This window comes from Pinus tabuliformis, chromosome 5_1, assembly GCF_031772625.1.
Source record: "Pinus tabuliformis cultivar Carrire ecotype Pingquan chromosome 5_1, CPIR1, whole genome shotgun sequence".
Lineage (NCBI taxonomy): Eukaryota > Viridiplantae > Streptophyta > Pinopsida > Pinales > Pinaceae > Pinus > Pinus tabuliformis.
In genome coordinates, this window is record NC_142305.1 from 242,779,531 (window position 1) to 242,790,610 (window position 11,080).

The 11,080-nt window shown below is 36.7% G+C and overlaps 1 pseudogene; it reads left to right on the top strand.

Moving 5' to 3' along the window:
* Positions 1-236: 236 nt before the first annotated feature.
* LOC149164317 (putative protein phosphatase 2C 53 pseudogene) lies at positions 237-1,295 on the top strand (annotated as a pseudogene).
* The last annotated feature ends 9,785 nt before the right edge of the window (positions 1,296-11,080 follow it).

Below are 11,080 nucleotides of genomic sequence, written 5' to 3' on the forward strand. Positions count from 1 at the left end.
CTTCCCCAGCCGACGATACCCATAGCCTATTCAAATTCAAATTTACGGCGTTTGAGAGTTACACATCTATATATATAACAAGTGAGATTTACCTGTTTCAGAAATATAAATCACTAAACATTTATTTAGGTTAAGAGACTCCGAGCTTCGCAAACAAGGAGTGACGCAGATAGGAGAGGGATATTTTCAATTATTATCGTTGTTATTTGTGCCTTTGTAGAAATCTGTCCATCTAAATGTCGAGATTCCGTTCAATTCCATCCCCATTAACTCTGGATCGTAATTCCGAGGAAGAAATAATATATGAGTATGGCCATCCCTTGAGGCCTGCGCCATCCCGGGAGGCCGTGGAGTTTCCCGAAGAAATGAATGTGGAGGGTTTTCATTACGCAGTTTCATCCAAAAAGGGTCCTCGGATAGGAAAATCAATGGAGGACGCCCACAAAGCCATGTCGGTTAATATTCTGCTTCCAGCTGACGATTCCAATTCTAAATTCATAAACGTTAAGGCCTCATTTTTTGGTGTGTTTGATGGTCATGGAGGTTGGAAAGCAGCAGATTTTGCAGCTGAAAATATTGGACACAATATTTTGAACGCCCTGCTGGGTGAACAATCAGAATTAGCTGGAGAATCAGACATGAACACTGCTAATAAAGTTGAACTTCTTAGTAAGAAAAATCTTGAGGAGGCAGTTAAAGCTGGGTATTTGAGGACAGATGAGGAATTTTTGAAACTAGGGTTTTGGGGTGGGAGTACCTGTGTCACTGTTCTTATTATAGATGGAAACCTAGTGGTTTCCAATGCTGGGGATTCACGAGCAGTTATTAGTAGAAGAAATAGAGATGGAGATTGCAGTGCAGGCGTAGCCGAAGCCCTGACATGTGATCACAAACCTGGGAGAGAGGACGAGAGAGAACGCATAGAGAAATTGGGTGGATCTGTAACTGATTACTATGGAATTTCACGGGTTGGACCGATTGCTATATCTAGGGCAATAGGCGATGGGTTTATGAAAAATTTGGTGTCATCTGAACCAGAGACCAGAATCGTTGAAATATTATCTGATTGTGAGTTTATAATTTTGGCATCAGATGGGCTTTGGGATGTGGTCAGTAATCAGGAGGCCGTGGACATTGCTAGACCTTTCTTCTTGAGAGAGGAGGAGCATGGAGAAGGTCTTCTTGGTGCCTGTAAAGAGCTTGTAGAAGTAGCCATTGCCAGAGAATCTATGGATGATATAACTGTGATGATAGTGCAGCTCCAAGACTTTTGCAAGGAGGGAAAATTGAACTGAAGCGGCTAGGAGGGAATGGACACATTCCTCATTTTAGCATACCGTTGTTATTGAACGTTGGAAGCTGTGGTTTCTGCCAAATTTTAGATAAACATTTCGGACTCATGGTTTTTGTTATTCACGTTGTTTACATTTATTATAGGTTAAATATAGTTTAATATATGTATAAGGTGGAAGACTATGTTTATGAGCGTTGTTTCCCACCTCGTATAATATTTCAAAAGTTTCATATCTAGGTGGTTTTATTATTTTAATGTTTTGATTTTTTTTTATTAATGTGTAATTAAACTTTGTTTCTTAGGAGAAAGGTTTGTAATTAAATTCTGTAATTAAATTGTTTTTTTTGCTTGGAAGGCCATATTTAATGGTGGTTTTTTTTAATAAAATTTCTATATTTAATTTAAGTTTTTCTATTTTAAATTGTAAATATACAATATTTATTATAAATTATTAAAAAATAAATTTAGCTCTAAGAATTTGAACAACATTATTATGAAAATGTTGTAAGTAATTAAGATTTACCCATAAGTTTTTAGATGCTTCTGGTTTATTCTCACAAAAAATTGAAGTCATTGGAAGGTATGTTTTTCAAGTGTATTTTTCCACCCAATTCACACACATGTGCTTTTTTCTTTAGTGAGATTTTTTTAGTTATAAATTTTGTTTTAATAAATAATTTTGGCAAGTTAATTTATTGGATAAAAGTTATAAACTTTCAAAACTTTAATATTGGTTAGCATTAGGTGGAGTGACTAAGTTATAATAAATTTGGACAAACAATGTCCAACTATACCAAAATCAGCAAGTGTATTAGAAATAGTGATATGGTGTTTATTGATGGTAATAAAATGATCAATCAAATAGTTCAATATAAGGCTTTTTTATTGTGACATAGAGAGATTTTCCTTCCCTTTCTAGGTTGTTAAGTTTTTCTATGGTGAACCAACATCAACTGAAGTGTATAGGTCAATATAAGGCTTTCTTATTGTGATATAGATATATATTTTCCTTCCTTTTCTAGGTTGTTAAGAGTCTCTAGGGTGAGCCAACATCAACTCAAGTTGTACATGATAACTTGGTTTTATGATTTCAAAATCCATTGCTCTTATTTGAGCTTTGTTTCCATCAAAAGAATGAATAAAAACATAACACCAACTCAAATTGATACCATCAAACCACTTGAAAATTGATTCCCATCTCGCATTTCTGAATAAAGGCACAACTTCATCACAGACCTTGAACCATACTCCATCTCTTTCAAATAGTCTCACATGACTTGACTTTCCCATTGCTTAACTAAGAAAAGTTGTGCACTCTTCCAAGCGCTATCAAAAACTACTAAAAACTTTACTGTTTGACGAAAATAGTTGATTTGCACATAATTCTGGTTTTAACCCTCCTCTCCAAGTCGTTTTTAACATTTTGAAACTGCCTCAAACCATCATATTAAGTCATATCACATATTAGTTACATCAAATACCTTTAAAGATTTTAAAATAACCCAAATGATAGCTTAAACCTTCATTTTTTTTTTTCAAAATTCCATAGGTTGTTTTTTGTTGTCCGATTGGGGCAAGGCGGGGGTGAATAACTTGACATGACAAAACAAAAAATTCTTAACCTAATTCTTAATCCTTATGCCACCTTTTCACAACAAAATTTAACCTAATCCCATACTTAAGCCCACTTTGTTTGTAAAACTCTTAATTATTTTTATTCAAAACAATTCGACCCACTTTTTGAAAGTAAAAACTTGGTGCTAACACGGAGGGATAGAGGGGCCAAGGGTTGGGGGGGGGAGAGAGGAATGAGTTGGTGGGAAATGGTCGTGGTTTTTAGGGGGATGGGAAGGGTGAGAGTGGGAGGGATAAATGGGCCAAGGGGGAGAGAGAGAGAGAGATGAATGAGCTCGTGGGAAATGGTTGTGGTTTTTATGGGGATGGGGAGGGTGAGAGAGGGAGGGATAAATGGGCCAAGGAGGGGGAGAGAGAGAGGAAGAGAGAGACGAAGAGGGAGAGAGAGTTTTAATAGGGGAGAGAGGGAGGGATAGAAGTAGTGGGAGGGAAAGGGGGAGCGAGAGATAGAAGTAGAGGAGGGAGACATAGATAAATAAAAGTTTGTAAATGTATATAGGGAGATAAAGAGTGGGTGGAGATAAGGAGAGAAAGAGGGAAGGAAACATGGAGGGAGGATAGGGAGGGAGGCGATGTTGGAAACGGGGGGTGAGTAAGTATTAAGGCTAATTTTAAGTTTTATGTGATTTATATTTACTTATTCAAATTTGGCATCCATTATATGAGAGAAACCATTAACAAACCATAACAAAAATCATATAAATCAACAGAAGCATACACATCATGAACAAAAAACACATGAGTCGTAGAGGTTTTACGTGGAAACACTTTGGGGAAAACCACCAAAGCTTGTTGTTGTTGTTGATGTAAAATTAAGAGCACCTACTTTATTAAATCAATTTATTTGTGAGCCACCACTCAGAGGAAGCAACAACTCCCTTTGATTGTTTGCTAGAAACCATTAGTTGGAAGCACCTACTCCCTCCTTTTGTAGACACCCTATCATCTTACTAGAAGCACCAACTTCACGGATTTATTGCAAGCACCAACTTGTAGCTACTTGGATTTATGCAAGCACCAACTTGTAGGAGGCACCAAGCCTCAAGATTTCTTCAGACATCCACTAGAGATGGAAGAACCAACTTGCTGTATGTAGGCTCCAACCCACACTAAAAAGATAACCTTTTTCTCACTATAACTGGCAGCTACTCTGCCTGATATCAACTCTATTCTTCTATTCTCTTGGCCCACACAACCCACTATTCTCTGCTCACTTTGTAGCATCTCGTTGTTAACTCACATCCCACACAAAAGTTTTCTTCTATTCTCGGATCTCTTCTCTCAACACATATAGTCAACAATCAATGATTTATGTGCCATAGGCTCTTCTCGGCCTCTTTTGTTCACAATCTCTTCTCAGCGTCTCACACAACAACACAAGCTCTTGAGGTCTCTTTCCACTGCATAGGCACTCTCAACGTCTTCTATGCAGCACAGGCTCACTCAAATTTTCCTCAGCAATGCACTCACACCCACAAAGATCTCCACTTAGCTCTAATAACAATGTTGCTTCCCTCCGAGTGCTCAACTACAATCCTGGGTTTTCTTCTTCTCCTACGCTAGGAACAATGCTCTCTTTGTTGAGCATTATTTCACCTGCACACTACCCAAGTGTACCTCTGAATGACACTCCTTCGTGCAATCCAATGGCCTGATATTTTCAGCCACATTAAAAATTGGGAATGGGTTCCTAAGAGTTTCTGTGTTGAGAAATAAATCCTTAGTCCAGCTACACACACCAACAAGGCTTTCCATCCTTATTCATGGCTCACAGGATCCATTAAATCATTCGTGTAATCGTGGGCCTCGCTACCTTGACTCAACAATCTCTGCAGTCATCATCAATTCCAGCTACCAACTCCTCCTTAATTCTCAACTACTGACCCATTCATCCTCTATAGACCTCAATGCTATTATATCAGAAACCCTACATATCATAACTTTATTAAGAAGAAGTTACGATATTAGAAGATCGTGATCCTGACCTTTAGCCCCTTCTTGTTTTTCCTCCAATGGGTTGGGAGCTGTGATCAGAAGCTTCATACGCCATTGTATTATAGTTTCAGAGCATCAACATATCATAAAATTTTATTAAAGTGACCTTACGAAACTGTGAGCTCCCAAAATCCTGAGCCTGGCCTTTAGCTCCTTTTTCTTAGCCCCTTATCGCATTTCCTCCATGGGATCAGGAGTTGTGACCAACAACATAAAACTTAGGTGCTAAGGCCTTCAATATCCTATCAGGGACCTATCTCCTTGTGTATTTTCTCTTCACCCTTAGTTCTTTGTGCTTCCACAACCAAGCACCACCAACATCAGAGCTCCCATGCATCATAAATTTTCTCAAAATTCAATTAGAATGAAGTTATGAAATCTTCGGGGTTTGAAATGATCCATAACACTTAGGTGTTGAGGCTTCTCTATGGCCTTGGTTATTTGGGTCTCTATAACCACATGCCAATCAAGATCAAAGCTCCCTGTATCGATATTTTCTCCAAAATGAAATTATGGAGAAGTTACGAAATACCAACCTTTGATATTCTGACATTTGAGATGATGTCATGCTCTCATAATCAACTCCACATGGCATCTCCTTAGTGGTGACATGTGTCACCCATATTTTCCCCATTAGGTCGCCCAATATTGCTGAATTTAACTCCCACATGTCCTTTGTACTGCAACGTCATGCTGACATCATATGCCACCGCCATATACTGAGGGCCAATCACGTGCTACCATGTGTCCTGTCAGATGAGAGAGAAAGGGTCTCTTATTCTTTGGTTTTGCGAACAAATTCCTTTATAACTCTTGTTCCTTGCAAACGTGAGCATTTTTAAAGAATTAAATTAACAAGAAGTTACAAGGCTTTGATGTATGACGTTCCAACCTCTCAAAGTTCTAAAGTTTCGAGAATCAACCCCCTCGCATCGAAAATTTTACAAAAAGAAATTACGACAGGGTTACAAAATCTCCGACCTATGATGTTTCCTTCACTTAACACGAAAAAAGACTTCCTGGGATTAAGAGAAATCCCATACCTTTGGGAACATTCAAATATTTTCTTTAAAGCCCTTAGATGATTACTGTGCTTTCTAGAATACACAGTTATATCATCTAAGTAAATTACTACTAATTGTTTTACTAAACCTTTGAAGGCCATGTCCATGGCTCTCTAGAAAGTGGCACCAGCGTTAATCAATCCAAATGGAATCATTTGATAAGCATAATTGCCCCATTTTGTCGTGAATTTAGTTTTCAGTTGGTCATCTAGATGTACTAAGATCCGATTATAACCTGAGAATCCATCCAGGAAAGACATTCGTTCTGAGCCTGCAACTGATTGCAATATTTGTTCCATAGGGGCAATGGGATATTGTTCCATATCTGAATATCGCCGTTCCTTTTTATGACTAGGACAAGATTGGAGACCCACTCAGAATGTCTGATAGGAAAAATAATCTTGGCTTTTAGTAGTTTATTCAATTTAGATTTAATCTAAATTTCTAAATTAGGATGGATCTTCCTTAATTTTTGCTGAATAGGTCTTTCATCAGATGTCATGGGAATAATGTGTTGAATAATAGAGGTATCATATGTCTTAAGATCTTCATAGTTCCATGCAAAGACATTCTTGTATCTCTTCAACAAACCTATAAAGGCTGATTTTTCGTCTAACGCAAGTCTGAGACCTAGATTAATATTTTGAGGCTTTAGGTCAGTCCCAAGATTAATCAATTCAAACCTCAAAGTTGAACTCTAAATTTTTTAATTGGTGGGTCATTTATATCTGTCTTTGAGGTCATATAAAATTTCCAACTTAACTACAGATTTTGGTATAACTTTATTGACTGTCTCTTATTTAAGTTGGTTATCATGCTGGTCTTCATCAACTATCTGGTCATCATAAGAGCCTTCCAAAGTCAGGAAGCTTATGATATCCATATCATTATTAAAGACTCTCTAGTTGGTGATATTATCGAGAATAGAAGGCCTAAAAATCAATTAAATGGAAAATCGATTAGGGCTATAATCCTCTAGTGGAATAAGCTTGGAAGCGACATTAGCTAGAAGATTGGAACTAGCATTTTGGAGTCTTCGAATAGGGGAAATATTAAACGTTGTAAAGTGAAAGGTCAGGTCTTCGACTAATGTCTGATAGTTCTTCAAATGTCGTGACAAACAGTGTACAGTATTTCTCACCTGTTTTATTACAATTTCTGAATCTCCAAATACTTGGAGGTGTTTGATATTAAGGCCAATTGCCTTATACAAACCTTGAACTAGTGCTTCATATTCAACAATGTTGTTTGTGCAATCAAATTCAAGTCTGCATGCTAACATAGTCTTTTCCTCCTCTAGGCTAACTAATATCCATCCTTCTCCTCCTCCATCATTGGATTTAGATCCATTAAAAATAATTTCCAAACTTAAGATATAACTATAGGTTTATCTACAAATTTTACACATTTATAAGTGTCTGTTTGGGAAATTTTTTTGACTTGAGATACAATAGAGTTTTCTAAGAAAGTTGAAGAGTGAGCATTGAAATTTCCTAGAAATGAATCAACTCAGTAATTTCCAATGATATTGTTACTATACTTGACTGGTTCATTTTCTCCTTCTAGCTCGTGACTATGTACTTTTGATGTTTCTCGCAATCAAACATTATTTGTTTTGGCTTTCCATTATAGGGAAGCCACATGTGAGACCAGTCAGTTGCAAAATAACCATGAAGTTTTTATGACCAGTCTCTACTAAGGATTAAGCCATAGAACTCAGGAATTTCAGCTACAAGCATGTCAATGACTTGACAAACTTTAGGATTTGATGAAAGTCTGATGGTTACTTAGTTAAGTTCACCAAAAACTTTGACTGAGATCGATCAAACTGTACTATACATACAACAAATTTCTGAGGTTGAACATTCAACTTTGCACAAACTGGTCTACGTAAGATGTTAGATGAAGCTCCTAAATCAACCAAACAGTTGTGTAAGTTATTACTAAAGACTTCAAAAGTAAGGAGAAATGGATGAGTATGAGATTTAGATCTTCCTCCAATTAGGGCTATGTCAGTTGGATCAATCTTGTTTGAAGAGGTGCTAGGGGGCCTTCCCATTTCTTGGGTGGCATGTGAGATCACAGAGGTAGGAAGCGGCACAGTAGGCACTGCTTTTAGTTCCTTAAGGAGTAGCTTCTACTAATGTTTCAATTTACTAAGCTCATGAAAGTGATGTTTTCCATAGTTTTCTTCATATCATCAACAATATTATATTCCATTTCATCAGAAACTATTAGAGTTTTAGGTGAAGGTGAAGAATCCAATTGAGTAGGAGTAGTTTGAGTGGATTTTGGTGAATATTTATTACCTGTTGTTTTATCCCTGGGAGGTGGCATTGAAGCCTTCTCATTTGAATTTGTTTGTGAAAAATCAATAGGGTTTTTACTTCGGGTAGCGACAAGGGATGCTTCTTGAGTTTCCTCATTGGGAAGGATAAAATCCCACATTCCTTGTAACTCTGTTGCTTCTTCATCATCCATTTGTTCTTCGTTTGTTGAAACTTCATCCTTCTCTCCATCTAATTTAGCATTTGATATAACATTTTTAGGTTTAGGATTAGGAGGGGAATTCCTTTTAAATGGTCTAAAATATTTCTTAGAGGAATTCTCTACTACTTGTTTTTTGATATCAACCATTTCGTTAGACATGGTCTTGAGGACTTTCTATAACCCTTCAAGATCAAAAGGATCTTTTAGTGGTTTCTTCTTGGAGTCATCCCTAAAAATAACTTTCTTAGATTTTCGTTCTTCTAATGTGTTTTTCTTTTCTACAACTAGAATGTGTTTTTCCACAGCTATTGCCTCTTTCATATTTTCTGCTAAAGTTGGTTTGGTAGCTGTATCAATGAAAATAGTTGTGTTTGAAGGTAGAGAAAAAATATACTACTCATTTTGGACTTGATCATTGGAATTAAATGTCATCGGTATCTTATTCAATAATTTATTGAAGTGCGAGTTGAAGTCCTTAATGGGTTCTTTCAGTTCGGCTTTCAAATTGGAGAGATCATTGATTAGGGTAGCTGTGGATCTATCATCTCCAAATTTAGTTAAAAACTACTCTTGGAAAGCATCACAACTATTAATAGAACCTTATGGTAATGAGAAATACCATGGTCCTACTACTCCATGTAAATTATATGGAAATAATATTACAACTGCGTCTTCTTCCACTACTTCATTCAAGTTAATGGACAACATGAAATTGTTTTTATGTTCCTCAGCTAGTAGGCCATTATTAGAATTGAATTTGGGTAACCATTTCTCTAGATGAGCTGGAAATTTATGTAAAGACTCAGCCATCCTAACAACTCCTGGGTTTTTCCATGGCCTTGGAGGATTATGTGCCATTGTTGGTATGTAAGTAGGAGAAGGTGTAGTAGTGGTTGAAGGTGATTGGGTAGAGGAAGATGTAGTTCCTGTACTTGTGTGAATCACAATATGGAGTGGCGAGGCAGATGACTGATCTTGTGATGGTATAGATGGAATGAAATATGAAGACTGAGCTGATGAAAGAACCTCGCCGTGAGCTTCAGATGGTGTTTTCTTAGCTTTCTTACAACTTGGGAGAGGGAATTCGAATAGAGGGACTCCAAGCTTTTCACTATGTGCTCTAGTTAACCGTTGAGATGGGGTAAACTGAGAGGTAACATTATCTTGGGATAGCTCAAATTCTTCTTGAGATAATGAAATCCCGTGTAATTTATGAATCAAAGATTGGACTTCAAGGGCTTTGGTAGAATAAGAATGATCTAGCTTTTTTGGGATTTCAACAGTGGGTTTTGTAATTTTCTTTGCAACTTCTCCCTTAGGATTAGGGTATTTGGAGTGCTTTCGAGAAGTTGGAGGTGATGGTGAAGGAGTTTTACTCTTAGAATATCTTGTTGATTTGGATTACTTGCCATTCATAGTTAATCCCTCCTTCTAGTGCCAAAATGTTGAAGCCTCTAAAATCGTTGCTTCAACATGGGGAAAAACCACCTGGTCTGGACCTTGGTTGGCAACTCCTTTTTCGTTCAGTGTAGTGGCTCCGACTGGGGATAATGGGACCAGTTTCCCAATCTAATTTATGATAGTTCTATGGGGTGATATGTGATATTTTGGATTAATGTTTAAGATAAAAGTAATCTAATCTAAACTAATAATCCCATTCATTTTATCCTAATTTAAACACTATATAATTATGACTATACCCAGGAATAAATTGAAGTATGCGATCTACAATAATGTCCAAAAGAAATTGGTAATAAAGATCATTAATTGCAATGAGGAATGAAATCGTTTAACAATAATCATTTCATATAAAAGGTTAGCCGAAACGATTGTGAAAGATATATCATATAAGAAATTATTCATGCATTCAGCATAAAATAGAGGCCATCATCATACATAAGTGCAATAATTCTAACCAAGATTCAAACTTTCATACATAAACAACTTGAAGAGAAATTATTGCTTGATACATAAGTAAACAAAATTACGAGATAAAAGTACCATTTATAATATTTCCTACTCATCTGCTTCAAAAATATTGATATACTTTCAATCCATTCAACACCATCTAAGAGTACAAAAGTGCAATTTCAGTAGAAGATGCTAGATAAGATAAAAATAAATCTTGTTCCATTAATTTCACGAGAACTTCCTCAAAGGGACAGAAGTGCATGTTTTGAAGATTGTTTCTCATAAAATTTATGGACCCCTCTCTAAAATCATGAGAGGGGTTTAATACTAAACTATAAAACTAAAAATAGATTATTACAAAAATAGCTAAGGAGGTTTAAACAACCTTCCTCAAATTATGCAAAATAAAAGCAAAATAGAAATGAGCATGGTGACTAATTATTCTGCATTTGATCCTTTAGATCGCAAATGTCCGTCATGGGTTTGAGATGTGTCGGTTGGCCAATTTCAGCTTTCAACTACCCAGTGAACATGACATCGGTCAGTGTTGGCACCATTTTCTCCATAGAAGTTTTTAGGCATTGCAGGGTCATCCACTGGCTGTGAGGTTTCACTAAATGCCACCAATATGCTTCCTAGTTTAACCTGGTCATTTGCCTAATTGCTTATTCTCTTTCTTCTGTTGCCTGTC